This window comes from Periplaneta americana, chromosome 8, assembly GCF_040183065.1.
Source record: "Periplaneta americana isolate PAMFEO1 chromosome 8, P.americana_PAMFEO1_priV1, whole genome shotgun sequence".
NCBI lineage: Eukaryota > Metazoa > Arthropoda > Insecta > Blattodea > Blattidae > Periplaneta > Periplaneta americana.
The window spans coordinates 147,450,656-147,465,749 of NC_091124.1; positions in this window are offsets into that span (position 1 = coordinate 147,450,656).

Here is a 15,094-nt window from a genome sequence, read left to right on the forward strand (position 1 = left end):
TTTGGTTGAACAGTAGCTTCACAAGAAACCGAAAAGTTTTAGGTTAGAACCTACAATTTTAATAAGTAGCGGAGGAAAGGAGTTACGGAGGTTTATAATAGGAGAATAATCTACATTTCAACCCTATGAAAGTTATTAATACACTCGGCTGCATACTGTGAGAACATTGAGTAATAATATTTTTACACGGTCGGGCTACCGACTCAGACGCATAACTTCTTAACAGAGAGAATCTGGGTTTTATTTTGGAGTATCCGTCTTCGCAAGTCATACTTCATCTTCAGTGAGAACAGCTCCGTCACGTGAAGGAAGGTGGTAGGTTTTTATAAAGAGACGCTATGTATTACGCAGGCTATATTTGAAGTATTTAATAACTGAGAAACTGGATACGAAGTTCCGAAATGAATTTTTTAAGAAGAAGAAAAGGTTATACAAGATCAAAACACACAAAAAATGGGAACATAAGAAGAGAATTAGATATGTTTTGTATAAATGACAAAATGAAAGAATATCGAAATCAGTGGTTACAACATATTACAAAGAATGGATAAAACTAGAATACCAAAAGCAGTATTCCACTACAAACCACGAGAAAATAGAGACATAGGAAGGCCAAAAAAGGAATGGAGAGAGCAACTTTGAGAAAGAATAGGCATAATGAATATTCTATAATGTGAAAAAGAAGAAGAAGAGTTATTAATGGGTTTCAGTTCTTAAAGATTATTTTTATTTGCCTTCATATTTCCTTTTATCGTCACAATTTAACACAATTTAACAATCATATCTTAGTTAACTTCTCTTTTAAGGGGTTAGGTACAGCTTACAGCAGTAAAATTTTTGGAAATGACCAACATTTTTTCCTCTATTACTGTATCTTATACAATAATGAAAATTGGTATATGTAAAGCACTATCCTTCTGCTATATGAAAGAATAGTTTAAGAATTAAAAAAATATATGTATATATACCTATATTTTTTTTTAAATTCATAATGATGGTAGTTCAGTGTGCAGTGGTGAAGCTTTTCCCTCATAACTCATAAACTTGTTAACTTTTTCATGTTTTCTCTCTTTTATTTAATTGCTGAAACTCATGTTTACAATATCATGCTCTTTCAACTACATTCCTCAATAAATCGTTTTTTTTTTAATTTTATGTTAGAAGAAAAGACTGATATTTGACAATTTTTTTAATGAATTTATTTTTATCAGACAATCTATCGAAGGTAGATAAGTGATCTTGCATCATATTGTAGATATGACATGCATAAATACACACAGCAAATGTCATCACAGAATGTTGAATAGTTTTTGAGTTATGTGAAAAACGCTTCATCACTGCACAGTGAAATGAATTTTGAAAAAAAAAAAGTAAATGATTTTTAATCGTAAAAATATTTGTTTCTTACAGCAGAAAGACAGTGTTTTACACATACTAATTTTCATTATTGTACAAGATAAAGTAATGGAGGAAAAAATGTTGAATATTTCCAAAATTTTACTGCTGTAAGCTGTACCTAACCCCTTAAATAAAATCATTACTTAGACACAAAAATTATGATATGACAATATATAGCTTTGCTTGAACGTGAATACCATGTTCCAGGTAAAACTCAATCTATAGTCGATTTTAATACAGCAATGACTCTGTCGAGTATCGAATCCCTGTCATCTTGTTGAGACTGAGTTGAGTGAACTACTTAACATTGAAGCCTTCATGACATTAAAAAGTGGGAAATTGTAGGCCTCTTAATTTCAGTAGTACTGAATAACTTTAGACATACACAAAGTATTGTAAAATATTATTAAAGGGAAACAGAGGACGATATGGTAATATATTATTTCAAAGGGAGAGAGAAAGAAGGAATGCATAGTCAAAATGACTGTGACTCATATTACATTATTTCATAAAATTCTCAGAAATGTAGGCTAATATTTACTAAAAAATGGTAAGCTTTGAAGCCTTTATCACTAAACAACTATAAAGTATATTCCATAAAATTCTCAGGAATGTAAGCTAATGCTACTTTAAAAAATAGTATGCCTTTGTGACTAACGCTTTTGTTACATCCATCTTACCATCTATGTAACATCGTAAATTATATCAGAGTGTTCGCTGAGTAAACAATTCGTGGAAAATATAAATGTCTCCCTATAATGTCATGTTATAAAACATTCAAAGTAGATGCTGATGGTAGTAATGATGCCTTGCAGGAAATTTAAGTCGATTTTATCATCAAATATAACTCCAAACTAACTGTTTTTATAATACACATGGAACAATGTATTTATACAAGTTGATTGAAATTAGTTATAAAATATTCATGCAGGCGGTAAAGGCCTACAAGTAAATACTTTCATCCGTGACTGGTACCTAACTGGTCTTTATTTCTCCGTCCTTCACAACCTAAACAATGACTTTATTCACAGCAGTGAATTAAAGTTTTCAACTCACAGCAGTGAGTAATATTTTTATCACTCTCTCCACGACAACAAACACATTAGCAAAAATAAAATCCATACATTCATTAATTTATAACTTCTCCACTAACAACACATTACAAAGAAAAGGCTTACAGCTTAAAATTAAATTTAGATACCAGTAATGGATAAAATATTGTACAGCACACGAGAGTAAACAGATTTTACGAGCTCGCGAATGAAATGTAATTTTACTCTTTCATCCATAGTGTTCTGCCGAGCAGATCTTTCACTGCAAACCTAGCATTATTCAATCTTTTCTATTATTCGCGTTCCTCTTAGTCTCCGCATATGATCCATATATTAAGGTTGTCTATCATTTGATATCTTCTTCTTCTACCTCGAAACTTTTCTTCTGTTCATAATTTCTTCCAGTACATCCTTCAGTAGGCAGTTTCTCCTTAGCCAGTGGTACAGCCAGTTTTTTTTCCACTTCTTGATCAATTTCATCACTTTTGCCCTCTTATACTATAACTTACTATAACATAGGGAACCGATGTTAGGAAATGCACTTCTAAAACTGTATTACCACTTAACATAAGAAGAAAAGTATATCTGTAGTTTTCGACCAGAGCACTATTTTGTGTTATTCAAGCAATGACTCACCTTTATTTTTCAAAAGAACTGTGCATTTTCATATGTATCATTCCCGGATTAATGTTTCATCATCATCATCATCATCATCATCATCATCATCATCATCATCATCCACCTTACGACCTGTTCCTAACTTCAACCAGAATTGGTTCTACATCTCTTTCTGGGTCTTCCCACACATCTTTCATGTTAATTCAGGTTATTTGTAGTTCTTGTGATTGCTGTGACTGGCAGAGTTGAGCATTAATAAATATCTAATCACTTGTACCTTTCTATATCAAAATTTGTGTTTAAAACATTGTTTTTTTTTTCAGAAGCAAGCTTACCTATAGAAAGCAATAACAAGCTCTCTATCATGTGAATAAATGTAGATATATAAATGCTATGGACCTCGGAAGTGGAACAAGCGCACCTTTATTTAGACCACCCTTACGGACGCATTATCCTCTGTCCAAATTGTGACTTGAGTATTAGAAAAGGTGAAATTTACCTACAACTGTCTCATTCAGGAACAAGTTCTTTTACACGGCATAAATTCTCTAAACGGAAATCGCATTTTACATGCCACTGTAGGAGGTCATTTTAATTACTCATCATCATCATCATCATCATCATCATCACCATTATCATAATCTATTAAAAGGAATGGGCCACATGGTTCGTTTCACTTCTCTTAATATATTATCCTCCTGACAAATTCGATCGCTCCAAGTCTAGATTTATTCACATTTCGCTTGGTCAGCAATTCATAATTATTTTTTCTACGCTCGTCTGAGGAACTCTGTGTCCAATTTTATCTATTATAATCTCCTTTGTCGAATAAGTTGAAGATTCGTAACTGAGTTCTGATATCTTCACTATGTTTTTGAACTTGTATAAATATCCCCGCAATAGATTTTGAAAAAGGATCTCTGTTTATTAAATTTGTTGTCTGCCTGCTATAGTCAATAAGTATCAAAAGTATCTCAATATAAGAACCACCATGATCTTATGAAATGTATTTCCTTATTTTAATTTTAGATATCTTACAGTTCCGCATATCAATAATTGAAATCTCTATAATTTTCTTCCCGTATAAAAATGTTTCATGTTAATTATTTTAAAACCTAAATAAAGTTACTGCTTGTTGTTCTATCATATTTAATATATTAGTACTTTAGGTATGATTGGCTACTTTCCTGATGTAATTCCTTTTGTTTTATGACCTGAAATAATAATTAGGTTATAATGCTTTTTTATCTTATGTAAATTATGTACATCACTTTGGAATTTGTCCTTTGAATCAGCCATTATTAAGTAGTATCCTCAAATAAAATGTTGTTAACTATCATCTTATGAATTTAACATGGTTAATAGCGTTTACCACCTTTAAAGATTCACTCTCGACAGGATTTTAACATGCGAACTTCTAATTCAATGATAAACACGTAACCACTACACCTACGAAGAGGACTTTTCTACTTTAAGTGTTGCTGATTTTGTACCGTTTGTCTGCATAGTATTCTTACCTTCGACATAGTGGAGCCATAGTCAAAACATCTGGTGTACCGGTACCTTACGTTTACATTATTCAACATTCCTCTACGAGTCAGAACGCAGTAATTTGTATCAATCACAAGCTGAAACGGCAATACTTCCCGCATAGGCGCAGTGAGGGACACCTCCCTCCAGGCGTGAACTAATAATTAGTAGCAACAGTCAAAGGACAGCATGCCATCTCACGAATTTCCTATGTCATCGCTCATCGGAACATATAAAGTTAGTCAAAAGCCAGTCCATAAACTAACATGGTTTATTCAACAGTAATCTCATTAGAGGTTTTGATTTATCAGGGGAAAATTAAAACTCGAGTGGGATTTAATCGACTATTACTTACTTACTTACCTACCTACGTATCTACCTATTTACTAACTTATGGCTTTTAAGGAACTCGGAGGTTCATTGCCGCCCTCACATAAGCCCACCATCCAGATTACAAGATTAATCCAGTCTCTATCATCATATCCCACCTGCCTCAAATCCATTTGAATATTATCTCCATCTAAGCCTCGGCCTCCCCAAAGGTCTTTTTCCCCTCCGGTCTCCAAACTAATTCTATATAAATTTACTATTACATGATTATAAAAAAGTATATAAAGATTAGGAGAAATAAAGCTCTCTAATACAATAAAATATTAATTGACTTACGAAGATACTAAACTGGCTTTAAATGTACTTTTGTACCATCTCATCATTACAAATATTCCGCTAGATGGCAGTAGTGTATTATGATTACCTGTTCTCTTGTTACCAGTTGTACCAACTATACAATCTCCATTGAACTTTATGGATGATTACTAGTCAAGAAGGCTTTTTTGATTTAGTTTCATTTTTACTAAAACAGTTGCATACCGCTTTAGTTATCAATATATATTAAACAATCTTTGATACGTGACTATCCATACTCTCATACAGCAGCTATAACATTACCTAAATAATATGATCAAGGTAAATGATACGAAAGTTTTAATTGAGGCTGACGAAATAAATATGAATTATTTTAAAAGGTACAATTATTGAAAATACAATGTTGGCAAACAAAGAAACATATGCTAGGGAGGTTATAAAAAAACAAATTCTAGGGAGGTGATAAAAACCAAATGCTAGGGATGTGATAAAATTTGTATGATAAGCAGCCATGATTGGTTGAAACACGTTGTTCCGTACCGTTTTAATGGTCAAAAGTAGTATGACGCAGTAAAAGTGTAGTAGTCAGTATAAACCAAGTTCAAAACATATTCTCCTCTCTAATTAGTAGTCACTCTTCCTGTGAAATGAACAATATTCAGGAGAAAATCTTTCGAAATATTTTCAAATTTTTATAAAACATCTACAATGACGAAAAATAGCAGGGTCCATTCCTTAATCAATTTAGAGTTTTTAATACTTTCAATGTACTCGAAAAATCTCTATTCCATTCATAGTTCCGTAATAATGAATAAGGCCAATTGGCATTAATAGAAGCAATACCATCATTTTTTCGTATGAAGCTTTCGACAAAAAAAAAAAAAACCACACACACACACTTACGCCTATTAACTCACCCAAGATTAATTTGAATTGCTGTTTTTTATTTCATATGTCATAGAAACAATAGTGAAATAAATGAAACAGAAGTTTATGTGGAACGAAAATAATCCTTCCTCACTTGATTAACTCTATATAGTCTAACGTAAATTGGAGTAAACAGGATCAGTGGTGAGAATAGGATCCAAACTTCACTATTGGTTTTAAAATTTTGTTACAAACTACAGTTAGGTGAGAAGAAAGTCATAGCTTATTATATTGTTTTAGTGGGCATTTCATTTCATTTTCAGAGTAATTTCTTACTTGTATATCATCAGTAGTGCATATCACCATCATTTAAATAAAGACCTTGTGATTTGTGGAAAAATGTGAGTACTAAAACTTTGATTGTATGTATTATTTGTTTTTAAATTATTAAATTGGTTTTTTTATATGGGTTTGAGGTTTATGTTGTGTATTCATTTCGCTTGTAATTTTCATGTTGACATTTTTTGTTTCTATTCTATATTACATTTCATGTTTTCGCGTCTACTCTTTCAGATTTAAGAGTGAATAGGATCGGCACAACAACATGATGCCTCGTAGATATAAACCGGATCCTCATAAAGAGTTGTACGAAAAACCTAACCTTGATGCAATAGAAAGATAGAGAGTGTATTTTTTAATTTTGATTTAACGACGCTGTATCAGCTACTCGGTTATTTAACGTCGATGGGATTGGTAATAGCTAGATGGTATTTTAAGAGATGAGACGGAGGATTCGTCATAGATTACTTGAAATTCGCTTTATGGTTGGGGAATACTTACTTACAAATGGCTTTTAAGGAACCCGAAGGTTCATTGCCGCCCTCACATATGCCCGCCATCGGTCCCTATCCTGTGCAAGATTAATCCAGTCTCTATCATCATATCCCACCTCCCTCAAATCCATTTTAATATTATCCTCCCATCTACGTCTCGGCCTCCCTAAAGGTCTTTTTCCCTCCGGTCTCCCAACTAACACTCTATATGCATTTCTGGATTCGCCCATACGTGCTACATGCCCTGCTCATCTCAAACGTCTGGATTTAATGTGCCTAATTATGTCAGGTGAAGAATACAATGCGTGCAGTTCTGCGTTGTGTAACTTTCTCCATTCTCCTGTAACTTCATCCCGCTTAGCCCCAAATATTTTCCTAAGCACCTTATTCTCAAACACCCTTGACCTATGTTCCTCTCTCAGAGTGAGAGTCCAAGTTTCACAACCATACAGAACAACCGGTAATATAACTGTTTTATAAATTCTAACTTTCAGATTTTTGGACAGCAGACTGGATGATGAGAGCTTCTCAACCGAATAATAACACGCATTTCCCATCTTTATTCTGCGTTTAATTTTCTCCCGAGCGTCATTTATATTTGTTACTGTTGCTCCAAGATATTTGAATTTTTCCACCTCTTCGAAGGATAAATCTCCAATTTTTATATTTCCATTTCGTGCAATATTCTGGTCACGAGACATAATCATATAATTTGTCTTTTCGGGATTTACTTACAAACCGATAGCTTTAATTGCTTCAAGTAAAATTTCCGTGCTTTCCCTAATCGTTCTTGGATTTTCTCCAAACATATTCACTTCATCCGCATAGACAAGAAGCTGATGTAACTCGTTCAATTCCAAACCCTGCCTGTTATCCTGAACTTTCCTAATGGCATATTCTAAAGCGAAGTTAAAAAGTAAAGGTGATAGTGCATCTCCCTGCTTTAGCCCGCAGTGAATTGGTAAAACATCAGATAGAAACTGACCTATAATAACTCTGCTGTATGTTTCACTGAGACACATTTTAATTAATCGAACTAGTTTCTTGGGAATACTAAATTCAATAAGAATATCATATAATACTTCCCTCTTAACCGAGTCATATGCCTTTTTGAAATCAATGAATAACTGATGTACTGTACCCTTATACTCCCATTTTTTCTCCAATATCTGTCGAATACAAAAAATCTGATCAACAGTCGATCTATTACGCCGAAAACCGCACTGATGATCCCCAATAATTTCATCTACGTACGGAGTTAATCTTCTCAAAAGAATATTGGACAAAATTTTGTACGACGTCAACAAAAGTGAAATTCCTCGAAAGTTACCACAGTTGGTTTTGTCCCCCTTCTTAAAAATAGGTACAATTATGGACTCCTTCCATTGTCCTGGTACAATTTCCTTTTCCCTAATAGCAACTACAAGTTCATAAATTTCGCTATATAATGCACTTCCAGCCTCCTGTATTAATTCTGCTGGAATTTGATCGATACCTGGAAACTTGTACTTTTTCAGATTTTCTATCGCAATTTCGACTTCTGAAAGCGTGGGTTCGGGTAAAAATGGCTCAGCAGTTTGTATTTCAATTTCGTCCCGATCATTTCTATTTGGCCTATGTACATTTAGTAGTTGCGCAAAATAGTTTTTCCATCTGTTTAGGATTGATGGAGAGTCTGCAAGCAAGTCACCATTCTCATCCTTGATCACGTTTACCCTTGGCTGATATCCGTTCTTAAATTCCTTTACACCCTTATATAAATCTCGAATGTTTTTATTCTTACTATTTGTTTCTACCTCATTCAGTTTTTCCTTCAAGTAACCTCTTTTTTTATTTCTAAGTGTACGACTTGCTTCCCGTCTTTCATTGTAATAATTATCTCTATTCTCCTCAACTGGATCCTGTAAGAATTTCAATTTTGCCTGTTTCCTTCTTTCTACTACCATGCAATAATCTTCATCAAACCACAGTTTCTTTTTCTTAGTTTCATAATAACCTATGCTCTGCTCAGCTGCAATTTTGATACTATCTCTGATATTTTCCCACACGCTTTTAACATCTAATTCTTTCTCATCTTCGTCGGAACTTTCTAAAGTGGCAAACCTATTCGAAATTTCGACCTGATAATTTTGCTTAGCTTCCTCGTCCTTTAATTTCAAAATATTGAATTTAGTAATATTAACTTGTTGCTCTATTCGCTTGGCTACTGATAATCTTTCTCTTAATTCTCCAATCACCAAATAATGGTCAGAATTACAGTCTGCACCCCTGAAAGTTCGAATATCTACTATACTAATACGTCTCCGTTTATCTATCAAGGTGTGATCTATTTGGTTGTGTGTCAATCCATCTGGAGAAGTCCAAGTATATTTATGTATATCCTTATGGGGGAATGTTGTACTTTTGACAATTAAATTTTTCGATGTGGCAAAGTTGACTAATCTAACTCCATTGTCACTACTAATTGCGTGTAGGCTCTCTTTTCCAATAGTTGGTCTAAAAATATCCTCCCGTCCTACTTTAGCGTTGAAATCCCCCAATAAAATTTTCATGTGATATCTAGGTAACTGATCAAAAGTATGTTCCAATTCCCCATAGAAGCTATCCCTTATATGGTCGTCTTTCTCTTCTGTAGGAGCGTGAGCATTTATAACTATGGTGTCGCACCATCTACCCTTAAGTACTAAATATGATAACCTGTCACTGATAAATTCGACATTTTTTACTGCTGATTTTATTCTCTTATGAACAAAGAATCCTGTTCCTAATTGGTGATTATTGTTTCCTTCCCCATAATACAACAAGTAATCTCCCATTTGTGATATACCATTCCCATCTAATCTAACCTCTTGTACTCCCACGAAGTCTATTCTATATCTAGCGAGTTCTTTTGCTACTAATGTTACCCCTCCTGTTCTATAAAGACTAGTTACGTTCCAAGTGCCAAATCTCAAAACCGTATTCCTACGCTGTGGTCGTGCCAGAAAATGAGTCCTATTCCGAGGCTTATTGTAGGGATTCGTAACAAGCTGTTTTTTACGGTGATGGGTTGTTAGCCCTTGGCCCAACCCCCAAGCTGGAGGACCACCCCTTATCGGCTGTCCACGACTGCTTATTCAATATATTCGCAGCTACCCTCCATATCTGGAGGCCGTCTCCTCTATCCGCAACCTGAAGAAGCGCCATGCCGTGGTGATAGGGACCCACAATACATGGTATGGTTGGGGAATATCTCGTAGGAAACCTAACCAGGTAATCAGCCCAGGTGGGAACCGAACGTCTTGCCAATTGCAACTCCGGATCGGCGGGATCCTTGTCCTTGTAAGCTTTTCTCCAGAAAGTAGTAACAAAACAGACACAGATAAAATTGTCACGAAAATTAACAGACGCAAATTTGAAGGGATTTTTTTAAGACAATTACTGTGATTTCATCTACTGTATTACTTACAATGAGTACAATCAATTGCGTTTCCCCTTTAGCAACATTGTCAAGATAAAAGAAAAAATAATTGGTAGTGATCCTATTCACCCAGAGGCCACTAGAAAAGGACCAGGCCTTAAATTATACATGCGATGCTATTCACCCCACCGTTGGAGTGAATAGGATCACGAAGCAAATAAAAAAAATATATAATGGGTAAATAAATAAATGAACTATGAGTATAATAGGCTTCTATGCCTAAAGACTCGTGATTTGATGGCTAAAAATTTTCCTCTATAGTTTTTCCTGTGGAAAATGTGAGAAGTTTGAAATTGATCCTATTCACCCCCATTTTACGATAATAACTGTGCCGTTTTAGTTTCGGCACACTATCTTCCTTTCTTTCCTTTTTTCTTCTTTATTCTTGTTATATTCTTTTTATTATTAGTTACCCTTACTTTTCATAGGTGGCTTCCTTCTCCATTTTTAGTCTTTCTTTCTCCTATAGATTTGTTTTATTTCCGCCATTCTTGGTCTCCTTTTTCTCACGTATAAGGAGCGAATTAAAGTTATCATGTGACAGGGGCTTTGATTTCCATTGGCCATTTTTGCTTTATTATTTGTTTAGTGTTGGTTTTCCTGGGGGAGAATTTCGACACGACAGTTTTTGGGAGACGCTCGTAGAGTTTGATTGCGGGACACAAGTGGGGAGCTGTGGAGAGCTGTGGTTTGGGGACTTAACGACTATCTGCGATGGGATGACAGAGTAGTCGGGACTCGAACGGGGATTGTCATTTATTACGGATAAAGACGTAGCCAAGCTACGGCGTAGTGTGCTGTGTGATTATGGAAGTATGAGTGTTGAAGAGAGACCATTGTTGTGTTGGTTTCGAGACTGGTCTACCAAGGATCGTAACAGGTTTTTATAGATCAATAATGTTAAGTTTATTGTGATTAATAGAAGGAGTTTGATTTCGTATGGAGTATGAGATTATAAGCTGGCATTCGTGAAGCGATGTTACATTGGTTGTATTTGGTTTTGGTAATAGTGATTTCTGCCATATCAGACAAGTTAGGACTTGTCTAGCTAGCTACTTATGATTACAATCTGGGAGTACAGATGACATTACTAGTATGTGTATTGGTGAATGCCAGTTCAGTGACCTTCAGTAACAAGCCAGTTTCGATGCGTGGGTGAATTGTCTGTGATTGTATTCTTACTGCAGACTTTGGTTTATTTCCATTTTTCGATAGTTTTATTAATAAATGTGAACAGAAAGAGTTGATTATTTATATGGAGTGTTTTCTTTGTACCACCTTACCAAAGAGACAGTCGACCCTATCATACCTTTCGACGGCAGGGTAATACTTAATTGTTTAAGTATTGTTTACTTATCATTTTTACCAACTGTACAAAGTAAATAGAGGCCAATCGTTGCATAACTACATTTTCAGTTTTTAATGACCATTCTGAATCTTCCTATATACATGGATCATTCATAAAATTAGTAGCAACACTTTAAATAAGATCAAAGACTTATTTATTCACATTAAAATTAACATAATTACAGTTTTTATGAGTAACCTCCTCCAATACCGTATATCAAGCGCCACATCTCTGGAACAGAACGGATGCCACCCACAGCGTCACTTTGCCGTAAGTTTCTATTTCACTGCTCTACAGCTCTTATAATTGTCTATTTCTTAAATGTACTCCTCTCAGTAGTTCTTTCATCTCAAGGAAAAGTTACAGGATATCACATCCGGAGAATACGCAGAATACTCTAGAATTAACCACTTGGATAGTCACATGACAACAAGCACCATCGTGAAGCACAACAGGATGGGTGTTCAAGAGATTTCGGCGTTTGTGGCGCATTACTGGTAGTAAATGGTGTTCCTAAAGATGACTGTAATCTGCTGCATCCACACACATTCCAATTTGAACAGAACGAGTTATTAATATACCTCCATGATCATGAAGAATAAACATAATACAATTTTAAGAGGAAGTTCTCTTGTCTACAATAGTTTTTGCCTTTAGGACGCTGCCGATAACAATCTTACACGGTGTTCCACTCAAACTCTCTGATTTCAATTAATCATTGCTAACAAGGTATGCGGATTTATGAAATGAAACTGGTACTAAAAGAAAGAGAAACTCAAAGAATTTGTATTTCAGTTGTTTGAAGTTGCTTGTTTTCTTACTACGTTGCGCAACAATCGCAAAAGCAAAAATGGTAACTCCACAGCAACGCGGGCAAACGATAGTTTGGTATGCAGAGACGAAATCCGTGATTTCAACGCAACGAAATTACAGACGAGTATACGGAGAAGTTGCACCTGATGCAAAATCAATTAGGCTCTGGTTCAATAAGTTGCTTACGACCGGCAATGTCCTAAAAGAATCTGGTGGAGCTCGGCGTTCCGTGACAGGCGAAAAGGTGGAAGAAATTCGAGCGGGATTTCAGAGAAGTCCGAGTAAATCCATTCGCCAGCCATCAATGTGCCTTCAACAACTGTGCATCGAATTCTGCATAAGCGGCAACTTATTGAACCAGAGCCTAATTGATTTTGCATCAGCTGCAACTTCTTCATACACTCGTCTGTAATTTCGTTGCGTTGAAATCACGGATTTCGTCTTCGCATACTACACTACCGTTTGCCCGCGTTGCTGTGGAGTCGCCATTTTTGCTTTTGTGATTGTTGCGCAACGTAGTGACAAAACAATCAACTTCAAACAAATGAAATACAAATTCTTTGAGTTTCTCTTTCCTAGTATGTTTCATTTCATAAATCCGCATACCTTGTTAGCAATGATTAATTGTAATCATGGAGGTTTGAATGGAATATCGTGTATTATTACAATCACTGCATATGGAATGTCAATGACATTATTACATTATAACTAGACCTGTGTTTTAGGGTAATTGTCTATTTTGTTCCTTAGGCATTAATTAAAAAAATAAATATGTACATGTTCCATGGAAAACCATGAAAGTTGGTAGAGTTTCATAGTCCCCTAAAATGCCTATTTGGGTCGTTAGTGCCCATTTCATGGTTTCAGTGTCTAAAGTGCCTATTTCCATATTTTTTAATGTTTAATAGTATAACAATAGAAGACACAAAACAAAAATGCACACTTCATATCTATGATGTGTACACTCTTAATATTGTATAAAATTGACAACAAAAAATATTTTAAATTATAAGCAGTTGTATCAAAACTTCACAATTTTTCAAATAACCAGTATTACTGACTTTACGACAATAAACATAAAACTCAGGATTCAGACACTGAGACACATTCTGTTTTCTTCATTACTTGGATGTTGTAAGATGAGACAGAGTTGTTCGAGAAAATTCAGCAAAGACTACGCTTTTAAAACACTGACCTCCTGGAATTCCTAGGGATCACTCTTGACGGGAAAATCATTTTTTGTCAACACAACAATAAATATGTATGCACCTCCACACTAAACTGCATAAATTATCTCTAGCTAGATTCTTTAAGATGATTCCTTTTTCTAACAATATACTGTTAATAAATAATAGCTATGATTTTATGCATTTTGTTGTTATTTATAGAGATGATTACTTTTACGTTCATTACAGATTCCAACTTTTTTCAAGTACTCATAAAGTAGCTTTCCAATAATATTAACCATTGAATAGATTTAAATCTCATCATATTGGGTGATTTTTCTGTCGAGCTATATATTTTCATTTTATAAAGATATAGGGCATGAAATGATATTGACTGACAAAAGAGACAGCTTGAGCTTGAATACTTTGCAGAAAATTATTGTTATGTAATGCAGAGCAAATTATCAGTAAAAGTGTTGTGATTTTTTATGCCATCCTAAGATTATAAACAGGTTGTTCCTCCATCAAAAATCGTCCGTAATTGGCTTAATATAGCACGCGTGCCGATAAAAGCAATGGCGTATTTGCTATGACGTAAGAGAACGCTTGCTATCTTGATTATCGCTTCTACGCGCAATGTAACAAGAAATGAAATGCAAGACAGTAGGTAACGTATCATTTATTTCCAGTCTTTAACAATTTTGTATCACTTTTTTAATATCACATAAAACAGTTCTGTGGTTCAGAGAAACTATAGTAACAAAATAAATCAACATTAATTGTAACTTAACCTGCAAGGTCATCCATTCCTCTTCACTCAATGTCAATGACAGGCGCAACTAGTCGATACGAACATATGAAGACAATTTCTCAGCTATGAATTCCTTTCATAATTTCTTTTCTACAATTTATAACACTAAGATGTCATAAAGTGTATCAAACTCGTGGATAATCTTATCCACTTGTTGCATAAATAACTATTATGCCATAACTTTTGTTTCTTAGATATAATAAAATTTTGAGAGCCTATGATAGCATTTAAATGCTTTTCTTATAATTTCATAAGCTTATTTTTGGTGCCTAAACATACATTTTACTGCCCTGCACGTATCAGGCACCACTCCGTCTCATACTACCGGCTTAAATTAATCACTGCTAAAGAAACTCAATACTAGCCGTCAGTGTTACTACTAATTTTCGAAGGACCTATGTATGTGTTATTCTGATTTTCTTCAAACAGCCCAACTGTCTACTTCAGCGGGTCTCAACCTATGGTACGCGTACCACTTGTGTCACGTGAGTCACTGCTGGCTGGTACTTAAAGTATGAAATAAAAATATGAATTATCATGAAATATAAAAATG